This window comes from Amphiura filiformis, chromosome 8, assembly GCF_039555335.1.
Source record: "Amphiura filiformis chromosome 8, Afil_fr2py, whole genome shotgun sequence".
Classification (NCBI taxonomy): Eukaryota; Metazoa; Echinodermata; class Ophiuroidea; order Amphilepidida; family Amphiuridae; genus Amphiura; species Amphiura filiformis.
Window position 1 is genome coordinate 38,765,890 of NC_092635.1, and position 13,324 is coordinate 38,779,213.

A 13,324-nucleotide genomic window follows, 5' to 3' on the forward strand; every position below is an offset into this window, starting at 1 on the left:
GTTGAAAATCTTCCTAAGCCTATGATAAGAGAACTTTAAGATCTAACTCAATGCAAATTAATACATATCATATTACATTTAATGGAATAAGCTACCCTTAACGTTAATTTACACATTACCTTTCCTTTAAAGATTATAGTACAACGTTACGCTAAACCATTTACATCAGCTTTTTTTCAGACTATGCTGTCACAGTATACAAAGTACGTGGATGTTGGAGAATAGTTTGTACACATTTTCTAGTAAATGGTTATACTATACTGGACCAACAAAGCAACAAAAAAACCGCCAAAGAAAACCAGGTCGCTTCAAACTGTGAGCATTTAACAGTTCCGATCCTTACATTACTTACATTTGCTCTTTACCTTAATCGGTAAATCATCAATTATTTTCAAATCAATTTGTCAAACAAAATAATTCTTACAATAGCTTATATGAGATAAAGCTTTACCCATTAAGAATATGAATAGCAAACATGTCCCAGTAGCTCCCAGTGTCGAGATCTTATATTGGGAAAAAGCAACCTTAGAGCGTTTCGGACAACACACTATGGACCACAATGGCCTCACGCCAATGACATAGTTCAGTAACCTCATTTAAACATTCATAGTGCCAAATTTGACCTCACGTTGTAGAGTATGAGTTTTTGTACCCATATTGTCAAAGGTCATTGAATAAATGTACAAATGTATTGGTGTTAAAAAACTGTGCCTTGATAGATGAGCATGGTGTGGATCCTAGTGAATGACTTGTTGAAGCCTTTTGTCAAAAAACGTAGAATGATTAATTTGTATTTCAGTCCACGTGAATTTGCCTAGGGTTATTCTTGAAATGTCGGTCAAACTGTCCCAGTATGTCGAGTCAAGTATTTCGGTGGTGGTACGTACATACTTCAAAGAGGACTTCTGTTTATTTGTTACACTAATTTCCGCCTGTCACAAGTAAACACCTTACACTTGTTTTCCATAGAATTGTATACAAGTATTACACAAAGCGTGCAAGGTTGTATATGTATCAGAATGGTCGACTGCAGATCCGTCGGATAACTCTTTTTCAATGGGAAATGAACTTTGCTGCTTGGATGATTTCACGATGAGGTTATTATTTATTTCGTATTGAAAAGCGTGGTCCGACGGATCTGCACTCGACCGGCCTCGTATCACACGTTGTAAAAGCTTCAAATACTTGAAAAACAAATTGTCAAAAACAATCAGGGAGGTATCAGAAAAAGACATTGTTTTATATTTAATATTACATGCTATTGCAAAATCAGCGACATGAGCACAGTATAAATGCGTGAACGAGTATCTATTTTCTAGTATGTGGTTATACTGGACCAACAAAGCCAAAAAACGCCAAAGAAAACCAGGTCGCTTCAAACTGCGAGCATTTAACAGTTACGATCCTTACATTACTTACATTTGCGATTATCTTAATCGGTAAATCATCAATTATTTTCAAATTAATTTGTCAAACAAAATAAGTCTTACAATAGCTTACATGAGATAAAAGCTTTACCCATTTAGAATATGAATAGCAATAAATTGTTTAACCTAAAAAGCTTATTCGATTCACTATCTTCACAAAATTGATGGTTACCTTGTTAATGCAAAATTGGTCAACGCAATTGAATTGTTTCAATGTTTAATCGGATTGGCTCTTGTATAATGAAGTGGCTAGGAATACACAATGATTATTGCCTTTAGCTGCGTTAGCTGCGTCCTTTACCTTCCGATTAATGAATGGAATCTTACACCAACAAAATCTGACAAATTATTGTAATCCTATTCAAAGTGCTCAACTCATGAAGTTTGTCTCATGCATGGGCTCAATGAAAGTACAAGTTTGGACTTATCATAAGAAAATCACATTACTTCATCATTTTTTTACGTGGAGGAACAACAATTATTGCCTTTCCTGGGGTTTAGCTAAAAAGAAGATGGAAAAGTTACATATTTTTATTCAAGCGACTTTGAAAATTTTGAAAGCAAACAATATTGTAGACCTTCTTTTTATTTAAACAAAATGTTTTATGGATGACTTGTAACAGGGACCGTGCTTATAACTAGCCAATAGTATAAACAAAATTATTGACAATCCGTCGTTTGGAAGAACATCGTACGCGCATCTGAGTCAGTTTTGTACGAGAAGCATTTTGTGTGCGTGGTTTTATTTTTTTCACAGGAGTGGACGTTACTTCAACCGGGAACCATCCCCTATTAGGTAAGATGTGCAATTGAGCACAAACAGGCTAAAAATGCATTTGAGAGAGCGTCCCCTATTGTTTATATATTGGTTATATCAGTCCCCGGTTGATAGGTTAAAATCCTTTTAAAAAAAACGCGAACCCGTTTGCCGGTCCTGTACAGAGTCCCCGTTTGCCGACAAACACAATAGGGCGTGGTGTGTTGTGTGTGTGATTTTCCATAAAAATCCATGAAAGAAATCATATTTTAATCCGATGGTATTTTATTACAAATCTCTTCTGCATGCTCTTCTGGATACATGTTTTGACACCTATTTAGTCCATGCGCAGTACGCGCAACTGTTTCCACTTCGTGTATCTTTGGCAGAAGAAGGTAATGTATACTGTAATAACAGATTAATGTGTGTTTTGCCCTAACAATATTGCTATAAATCCTTATAACATTAATTAAAATGCGACGAACACCTTAGCGCCCCACAACACAAATATTCTGGTGTTAAATGAGTCTATACACATTAACAGAGATTTATGTGTTTGTCATTAAAGCATTGAGACAATCCGGTTGCCTGGGAATTTCATGTTCACTAAAGTAGGCAATGGATTAGCCAGGAGTGGCACTTCATCATAACCACAATATCTATTACCGGAATTTATTATCAGTTGAATATTAATTGTAATTCGCTATCAATGAACCACAATAAAAGAGTGCACTTAATACCAATGTTTTGATAACAGACACTTGATCTAAATACCATGTAACATCACAGTACATACGCATTTATATTCCTACTGACATATCATCATCATAACATCAGATAGTTTGTAATGTCTCAAAATGAGCCACTTATCTCAAGGCCTTACTTACTATCAAGAGATTTCTTAGAGATGACATAATATCAATACTTGACCATTCCCATCTTGGCAATTGGCTCCATCGTGTTACGCTACTTTGGATTCGAGTGGAAGTCGTGAAGGAGTTCCGACAGTCATTTCACTCTATGCATCCCAATAGATGTACTATGTATGTTTACGCATGTGACTGATTATACATTAAAGGTGAAGATACTGAGAAACCTGGTGAGCGTATTCAGTTTCAAAACTCCTAAGGAGAATGTTGTGATTATTTTCCTAAGGGCGTTAACTTTTAAGTTAAACGGACGAAGGAAATGTGTAATACGTTATGAGAAGAACAAGTTTCGTTGACTTGACACACATTTTGTTAGTGTTTGACGTTAAAGGAATCATATCTTATCTTATCTTATATCTTATATCTTATCTCATCTCATCTCATCTCATCTCATCTCATCTCACCTCACCTCATCTCATCTTATCTTATCTTATCTTATCTCATCTCATCTCATCTCATCTTATCTCATCTTATCTTATCTTATCTTATCTTATCTCATCTTATCTCATCATATCTTATCTTATCTTATCTCATCTCATCTCATCTCATCTCATCTCATCTCATCTCATCTCATCTTATCTTATCTTATCTCATCTTATCTCATCTCATCTTATCTCATCTTATCTTATCTTATCTTATCTTATCTCATCTCATCTCATCTCATCTCATCTCATCTCATCTCATCTCATCTCATCTCATCTCATCTTATCTCATCTTATCTTATCTCATCTTATCTTATCTTATCTTATCATTGTCTTTCCTTCTTCTTTTTTTTTCTCTTTTGTTTTTCATGTATCTAATAGTCCTGATTAACTCGTAAAGTTTTTCAAAATAAGTTAAATGCAATAGTTTTTGCTCTCACCGGTAAAAATAGAAAATGTACAAGAAGATATGTACAATATCAAGTGAGTCGTGCATATTTAAAAAATGTCGAATTCAATACACCTTTAGATTGCTTTAAATATTTTCAACCATTCTTTGGTGAAGTAGCCTGCGCAAACTTAACACAGTTTAGATCGTCTGTCCAATATAATGTACTCCTCCTGTCAACGCAGGTGTATTAGATAAATTGTTTAACCTAAGATTACTAAATAGCTTATTCGATTTCACTGTCTTTATAAAATAGTACAAGACGAATTGCCCAAAGATGTTTATATTGAACTTTATTTTTAGATTATTAAAACAGAAGACCTGCTAATGCCAGCTAGAAGGTTACAACCTTATTAATGCAAAATTAGCGGAAGCAATTCAATCTTCAGCAGCAGGTGAGTTTTATTATAGAAATACCATGCAAAAGTGGTGAATTTAAAACAACTGTAAAAAAAAGTGTATTTAGAAACAATAAGCATACGCACGTTTCTTCACAATGACTAGCTTTTTAAAAAATATGTTAAAAAGTATAAAGCTATAATGTCACATACGTCACACATATCACGTGGCAAATCATGAAGAACCCTTCTTTAGGATGTGTACACAGTCACTAAAACGGCTTATTAGGTATATACCAGGATTTCATCTGGACAGCATTCCTTCCACAGCTAATCACATCCAGTTGAAGTGGGTGAAGGTGTTGAGATTTGATGCCAAGATGACATTAGCCCTATAAAGTCAACATCTTATTGACTTTAATTTTAATGCTTTTCCTGTAAATGTTATAGAACAACGTTATGCTATACCATTTACATCAGGCTATGTTATTTAAACTGTGCTACGTACAGCTCTAAGCAGTTGTGAATAAGTATCACTTTCCAAATGCAAATGCTGAAATAATTCAAGCCTGAATGTATGCAAGATTAACAAACGGTTGGATGATATAATCAAAAGAAGAAAATTTTGTAAATAAAATATGATATCTTAATGAACTGGTATTATTACAAATATTTTCAGCATTCTGCATAGGTACTTATTAACCTAGTTTTTGCCAAGGACATTGCTCAGACAAATAACAAATTGAATACATGCTTTGGACACTTATTTTACCCATGCGCAAAAGTTTTCATTTCGCCCATCTTCGACAGGCAGAAAAATAAAGAAGACAATGTTAGAAAGATGCTAGCCTAGTTTTCTTCAAGACGCTCAACTGATCTCTCCCCGGCCGGCGATGCACACTGCATTAGTTCACCGACGCGTATCGCAATATTAACAGATGATTGAGTCGATCACACTGCAACTGACTCCGTGGCGCAATGGTAGCGCGTCTGACTCCAGATCAGAAGGTTGCGTGTTCGAATCACGTCGGGGTCAATGTTTTTTTTTTTCTGCACTATAAACAATGTTAAATTTTGCTTTTTCCAATTTGTTTTTTCCAATGGGTTTTTTGCTATGGCTTTTCTATTTCAAAGATTGTATAATTTTTCTAGAATGTATAATATCTGAAAATACACTGTTAAAATTGATAAAATCAGCAAAATGAGAGCAGCATAACGGCATGAAAACATATTTGAGATCATGGTGATAATTGTTCTGGTTTACTACCATGTTGGTCAAAATAATAATGAAGATTTGTGGTTTCCAATTTGTTTCAATAAGGTGCGTAGTCAGTCTCATGTTAAACCCGGTGCAAAATGAATCTTCCAACTTTCGTCTGTTCCGCTTCAAATATAGGCCTACTAACTCAGGGAAGTATACGATCTATCCGCGAAAAAGACATTGTTTTATATTTAATATTATATGCTATTGAAAATTCAGCGACATGAGCACAGTATGATAAGTGCGTAAACGAGTATTTTAGATCATGGGGATAATTGTTGTTTACTACCATGCACTAAGGGCTTTTGTTGATAAAAAATAATAATGACGAGTGGATTCCAATTTTTGTTTAATAAGGTACGTATCCAGTCTCATGTTAAACCCGGTGAAAAATGAAACTTCCAATTTTCTTCTGTTCAGCTTCAAATATCGTCAAAAACAATAAGAGAACTTAAGAGATCTAACCCAATGCAAATTAAAGTACATAATATTACATTTAATGCAATAAGCTACCATTAACGTTAATTTTTACATTACCTTTTCCTTTAAATATTATAGTACAACGTTATGCTAAACCATTTACATCAGCTTTTTTGTAGACTATGCTGTCACAGTATACAAAGTACGTGGATGTTGGAGAATAGTTTGTACAAATTTTCTAGTAAGTGGTTATACTATACTGGACCAACAAAGCAAAAACAAACGCCAAAGAAAACTAGGTCGCTTCAAACTGCGAGCATTGAACAGTTACGATCTTTACATTACTTACATTTGCTCTTTACCTTAATCGGTAAATCATCAATTATTTTCAAATCAATTTGTCAAACAAGATAATTCTTACAATAGCTTATATGAGATAAAGCTTTACCCATTAAGAATATGAATAGCAAACATGTCCCAATAGCTCCCAGTGTCGAGATCTTATATTGGGAAAAAGCAACCTTAGAGCATTTCGGACACCATACTATGGACCACAATAACCTCACTCCAATGACCTCACTCAAATTTGACCTCGAGTTGCAGAGTATGAGTTTTTGTACTCAAATTGACAAAGGTCATTGAATAAATGTAGAAATGTATTGGTGTTTAAAAAACTGTGCCTTAATAGATGAGCATGTTGTGGATCCTAGTGCCACCAATGACTTGTTGAAGCCTTTAGTCAAAAACGTAGAATGATTAATTTGTATTTCAGTCCACGTGAATTTGCCTAGGGTTATTCTTGAAATGTCGGTCAAACTGTCCCAGTATGTTGAGTCAAGTATTTCGGTGGTGGTACGTGCATACTTCAAAGAGGACTTCTGTTTATTTGTTACACTAATTTCTGCCTGTCACAAGTAAACACCTTACACTTGTTTTCCATAGAATTGTATAAAAGTATTACACAAAGCGTGCAAGGTTGTATATGTATCACGCGTTGTAAAAGCGAAGAGGCGAATATGTGTATTAAAAGATAATTGAGTCGACCATACTGCAACTGACTCCGTGGCGCAACGGTAGCGCGTCTGACTCCAGATCAGAAGGTTGCGTGTTCGAATCACGTCGGGGTCAATGTTTTTTCTGCACCTTTTGAACATTGTTAAATTTTAACAAAGTTATTTTGTATAACTTGTTTGTTGCTATGGCTTTTTATTTTAAAGATTGTGAACGATATTTTTCTAGAATGTTTAATATAGTATACTATATATTGATAAAATCAGCAAAGTGAGAATAGCATAGCGGAATGAAAGCGTATATTGGAGATCATGGTGGTAAAATGTTTTGGTTTACTATAGATGAGTTGACTTCTGACGTCAATGCCTGGCAGTATGCGCACGTATCATCACAATTTCCATTGTTTTTTTGCCTGACGGTATGCGCGCGCATCATATTTTGTTCAGGGCCCGTGTTTTTAAACTCTCGCCACATCACAATAAGGATGCTCATCACAATAAGGCTATTAAAGAGTGTAATGGTTGTATGCGGTTCACTCAAGCATATCGGTATACCAGTCCCTTGCCTTTGTTGATAAACATTGAGGTCAACTTATCTATACTACCATGTTTAAAAATAATAATGAAAAATAGTGGTTTCAAATTTGCTTAAAATAAGCTGCGTAGCCAGCCTCATGTTTACTATACATGTTGCCTCATGTTAAACCCGGTGCAAAATGAAACTTTCAAGTTTCGTCTGTTCCGCTTCAAATATACTTGAAAACCAAATTGTCAAAAACTATAAGGAAACTATACGATCTAACCCAATGCTAATTAAAGTACAGAAATCATATTACATTTGATGAAGTAAGCTATCCTTTCTCCCGCCGTCAATACAAACACGTCCAACTGCAATCGGATGTCTCTGGTTCAACCGTCTCTACATTCCCCACATGCACACTTATTTATCTTTCAAACTCTTATACTATCCATCACGTCTTTACTTAACCCATGAAGACAAATCAGTCCATATCTATTGATATCTATTGAGTGTAATGCCCCTGTCAGACTTTCCTGCCGCTTGCCGGAGCGGCAAGCGGCAGGGCGTTTCAACCAATGACAAGCCTTGATTGTGTCCGTTTGTTTGCAATGCGTGTGCGCCACGCCGTTCAGCGGCAAGCGGCAGGGTAGTATGAAACCAGCATAAGCGTAGTAGTTCTGTCCTCGCTTTGCACTACAGAGGTCCCGGGTTCGAGCTTCAAACGTTCCTAGATGATTTCATGTGCATTTGGTTTTCAGTACATACTTGCTCTCGCGGGTTCGGTTTACTCCTGCATCTAAAACACGTGAGTTTTCTTCACTGAGTATATTGGTCTGCCTTGTCTCCCGTATGGAATTATTCATGACAATAAATGTATTGAAAATAGCGCAAACGGTCTGAGTAACCAATAAGTGCCTATAGAAGCAAGCATTCATAGGGCCTGCACTTTGGCTCGACATTTGAAAGGGGTGTGAATTCATTTTTGGATACGCCCCTATTATAATTAGGTAATACTCGAACACATTCCCTATATGTATATACATGTACCACATGTAGTAAATCTGTCTGCTTTCATCTGTATTGTGCCTTTCTTAAGCAAATAGTTAAACACGATTTCATCAAACATTATAACAATAGCTCTTTTACAGTGTGCAATCATCCCGGGCAATAATTGGGCAATAATAGAGGATGTGCGTGAAATTATTGATTAGCTCCATACAAAGGATTTGAACCGGTGTCCTTCACCGTAATCATGGCGCAATGCAGTGCATTCAATCAAACGTTGTCGTCAACCTATTTGATCCTATAGTGCATTTGTTATGTGTGTGAGACGATCTGTCGCGGTAGATTGCAATAGCTTGTAATCATGCTTTTGTTGAATGAATTTGAGTACTCCGCCATATTTACGGTATGAACGTCATAATCTATGAGCGTGTTTATAGTGAGCCAGATTATGCGGTATTTATGCGTGGCAGTCTATATTTGTTTATGTTTTACTAACCATTGCAAATCTAGACTACGCGGTAGTTTAGCTAAATAACGGAAAGATTGTCTCACTATAAACACGCTCTAGGTGATTATTTGCATTGGATGTCTTGAATACGCTGGCGAAGTTGTGTAATAATCGGATTAATGCTATAAAAGTAGGTGAATACAAGTTTTGAATATATCGCGTTGCAAAGCCCCATTCAGTGATCCCAGCGAAAAAAAAAAAAAAAAATCAAATTGTTACTTTTATAAAAAATTTTAATGAAAAAAATGGCAAAAAACCCAAGAAAACGGCAGTATCGACGAAGTTGAAGCCCCATTCAAATAGGCCTACATGTAGCTAATTTATACTGTCAGTATATAAATTAAATCAGTTCAATTCACGCCGAGTGTCCTTGACAGGTTTGACTCTGCTTCAGCGGTCATGAAAGAATTCAAAAGATAACCTCTGTCCCAACAATCCCAAGCAATTGTCTGAAACTGCTCTTCGGATGATGATAGTCATATAATGATCAAAAGATTATTACTGACTATATCATTATACAAAATCTGAATTTTGATGATTTTTACGATCGTCCAGATGAAAAAATCACTGAATGGGCCGTTAGTTCCCTCCACTCCTTACCCTGGCAATATGAATTAAAGAAAAATAAAGAAAAATTAAATAAAACAAGAAAAAAAAAAGAAAAAAAAAAGAAACAATAAAAGAAAAACAAATATGAAAAGTTCGAACAATATTTGGTTTATAAAATTAATGTGACCGTGATGAGGCTCGAACTCACCACCTTCCGATTTAAAGTTCGAAGCGCTCGTGTACCAAATTCTGACGCCTTACCAAGTGAGCTGTGCTCCTGAGATACGAAATAAAAATAAAATAATACACTGTATACCTGCTTGTGTCGGTAATTGATTTGCTCAAATTCCATAATGGTACAGTGCAACAGAGCAAAAATGCCCAAAATTTAAAAGCTATATAATTTATGAACAATATACACTACACATAAAAATACTAATACAAGGGAATTTCAACATAAGAATCCAAACAATTAAGTACCAACATGCACAGCTTTGTCCTTATATCACATTTGGGTTTTTAACAAAATGTTATCAAACCTCTACTGTGATTGGCAGCTGCACAAGGCATCTCTTTGATAGCTGATAATGGCCATCCATTCAGCAAGTGGCTACTAACTGACCTTGACAGGCTTGAATGAGCACTGTCATCTGCTACAAAACCATCACACTCTAGGACCTGGTCGCCTATATTACGGTAATTACTAGTCAACATTTGCATAGGAACCGCATAGTCGGAGGCAAGGTTCATTATTGATTGGAGATTATATACGTATTTATTACTACTGTCTGTTCAATTAGCTTAGATTCTTGAATTTTAAAGATATTTGAAAAAATAAAAAAATGCTGCCAAAGTCATCAAAGAAAAGTGTTAGCACAGCCTTAGACCCAACGTGATTTATACTTTTCAAATTCCCAAGTTCAATTTAAAACACGATTTCTTTTCAATTTTGCCTCATTTTAGGCAGTTACTTGGGTCCACCCAAAGGGTTCGCGACCTTTTTACAAATCGAGTGGGACGGTCCATTCTCAACTTAGGGCATAGACCCTATCCAATATAGCAAAACAACCTGTACACCAATATGTCCTGTCATTTCATGTGACGTATCATCCCGTAAATATGGCGGACTACTCAAATGCATTCAACAAAAGCATGATTGCAATCTACCGTGACAGTTCGTCTCACACACATAACCCTGCACTACGATCAAATAGGTTGATGACAACATTTGATTGAATGAACTGCACTCCGCCATAACTACGGTGAAGGACACCGGTTCAAATCCTTTGTTTGGAGCCAGTCGATAAAATGATGCAGGGCCTCTATTGTTATACCGTTCCGGTTATTGGATAGGTTCTATAGGTGATGATGGTCCACCGGTTTTTGTTACACGAAATTATATGGCGCGATTACGTTTTATGCATAACATTATTCCGAGCATTATTTTTTCCTAAACATTTTTTCCATCTTATTTCAACTGGTTTACAATGTAAATTGAGTTTTGTTTAATACCATCATTCCTTCCCAAGAATATCAGCATTCGCTTGACATTTTCAGATAGGCCTACAGTGACTTTTCAAAAATTGCTTTCTGTAACCTGATTATTTTGAATAATATTTTCTTGTACAAAAGTTCTTTTGTCTTTCTCATAGTTTGTATTCAACAAACAAAACGAAATAACTAATTGAAAATAAATGTGTAGTTTTATAATAGGCCTAAATGCCTACACCTTCTCAGATCCATTCGCAAAATAAATTCACAAAGTAAATAAATAAATAAATAAATAAATAAATAAATAAATAAATAAATAAATAAATAAATAAATAAATACGCAAGGAATGTATTTATATAAGCTGGGTCTATTTTAGAAAAAAAACTTACATGTAGTTCATAAATAACAAGGTAATGTTTCAACAGTAGGATTTCAACACAAATCTGAAATAGGCCTACTGACAAATATAGCTATTTTGCTGGACAATTCTTGATGCGGATGGTCGAATAAATACTATCTCAGCGCATTGTGACATATCGTCCGGCGTCCCCATTGCTCTAAATGGATTGATTCAAAAAAGTTTATGGTACCCGACGTTCTACGGCTTGTTTTGAAAATATCGCGGGAAAAGACCAAAGTTGAAAAGAAATGGGGTTTTAAATTGAACTTTAGAATTTGAAAAGTATAAATCACGTTAGGTCTAAGGCTGTGCTAACACTTTTCTTTGATGACTTTGACCGCAATTTTGTACTTTTTCAAATATCTTAAAAATTCAAGAATCTAAGCTAATTGAACAGACAGTAATACGATATATATATATTACTTGTCTATTAGTAATAGACAAGTAATAATATATATCGTGTGTTTGCGATTTATTCCGTAATCAATAAGTATGATGAACAAACGCATTTCTGGCAGAAGCGCTCACAGCGTAGTGGTATTCGATCTCGACTGTTAAATAAAAGGTTGTGGGTTCGAACCCTGGTAGAATTTTAATTGGAATAAATTTGTTTTTCTTTTGTTAAGGTTAGCCGAGAGTTTTTCATGCGCTTGATTTCAGAGGGGCGTAAGTTCATAACAGAAACAGCCATGCAGAAAATGAACAAGCGTACCGGGACGTAGGCCTACTTACAATAGAATATCGATCCACGGTCAAGACATGAAAAGGCTATGAAACTTGGCTTAGCTCGTGCCCGGAGCTCGGATGCCGGGGGGGGTGGCACAAGCCGTTTTCGGCAATTTTCACAAGGATTTTATAAATTCTAAAATTGATTGGGGGCACTTCGTCAAGCTACGCCCTGGAAAATGTGTTGATTTTGAATTTATAGCCTTGATATCTTTGATGAAATCAATGCTGCTATTCCCTGATTACAATGTAAGGGTAGGCAACAACAACAATATCAAAAAGCAATTATTTGTAAATCGAATTTGGGATGAAAATCAACAAGACAGACTTAGCAGGCCTACAAATTTCTGAATTATGTAAAGTGAAAAACAATCAATCACGATTCACTGCAGTCAGCGAATCAATCAAATAAAACTAAAAAGAAAGGAGCAAGAAAGAATAAAGAAATAGTGAAAAAGAGAAAGAAAAAGAGAGAAAGAAAATGAACGAAAAAGAAAGAAGGAAAGAAATGAAAAAAAAAGAAATGAAAAAAGAAAGGGAGAAAGAAAAGAGGAAAGAAAGGAAGTAAAAATGAGAAAAGAGAAAAAAAAAGAAAATTCAGCCACACGGAGACTCGAACCCACAAAAATAGTTCATATTAGATTCCCAGTCCAGCGCTGTATCCACTCGGCCATAGATCACCTTACGCAACTGACTGTTCTCAAAGCGGATGATATAACTATAATTGGATGCAATTACATATGATTACAATCGCGTCCGCATTATGGCTCTTAGAATAAACACGCATGTCGGCGCTGAAATTTTGAACGAACTGATGGAGGAAAACCTCGTTTTTTACAAAACTAGCTTCAATTTGGAGTGAAAATCAAATGGAATAGCAATTGGCAGAATGTTGAGAAATAATGTAGGTATTCAGATGTCTAAATTAACGTCTCGTAATCAAGATATCGATAATTTCACAAACCAGCTTTTTCTCAAGCAAATTCTCCAAAATTTTCCCCAAAACGGGCTTATAAAATTTAATCGGTACTGTATTTGGTTCTTCCCCATGGCAACATTATTTCTTTGATCGATTTGTAATACAATACAAAAAAGAAGAAAACAATCGCTCG

At 35.4% G+C, this 13,324-nt stretch overlaps 2 non-coding genes across 2 annotated transcripts; both read left to right on the forward strand.

Annotated features, from left to right (window-relative positions):
* Nucleotides 1-5,285: 5,285 nt before the first annotated feature.
* Nucleotides 5,286-5,357, forward strand: Trnaw-cca (transfer RNA tryptophan (anticodon CCA)). The gene has a single exon. It is a non-coding gene; the product is annotated as a tRNA-Trp (tRNA).
* Nucleotides 5,358-7,058: 1,701 nt separating this feature from the next.
* Nucleotides 7,059-7,130, forward strand: Trnaw-cca (transfer RNA tryptophan (anticodon CCA)). Its single transcript has one exon. It is a non-coding gene; the product is annotated as a tRNA-Trp (tRNA).
* The last annotated feature ends 6,194 nt before the right edge of the window (nucleotides 7,131-13,324 follow it).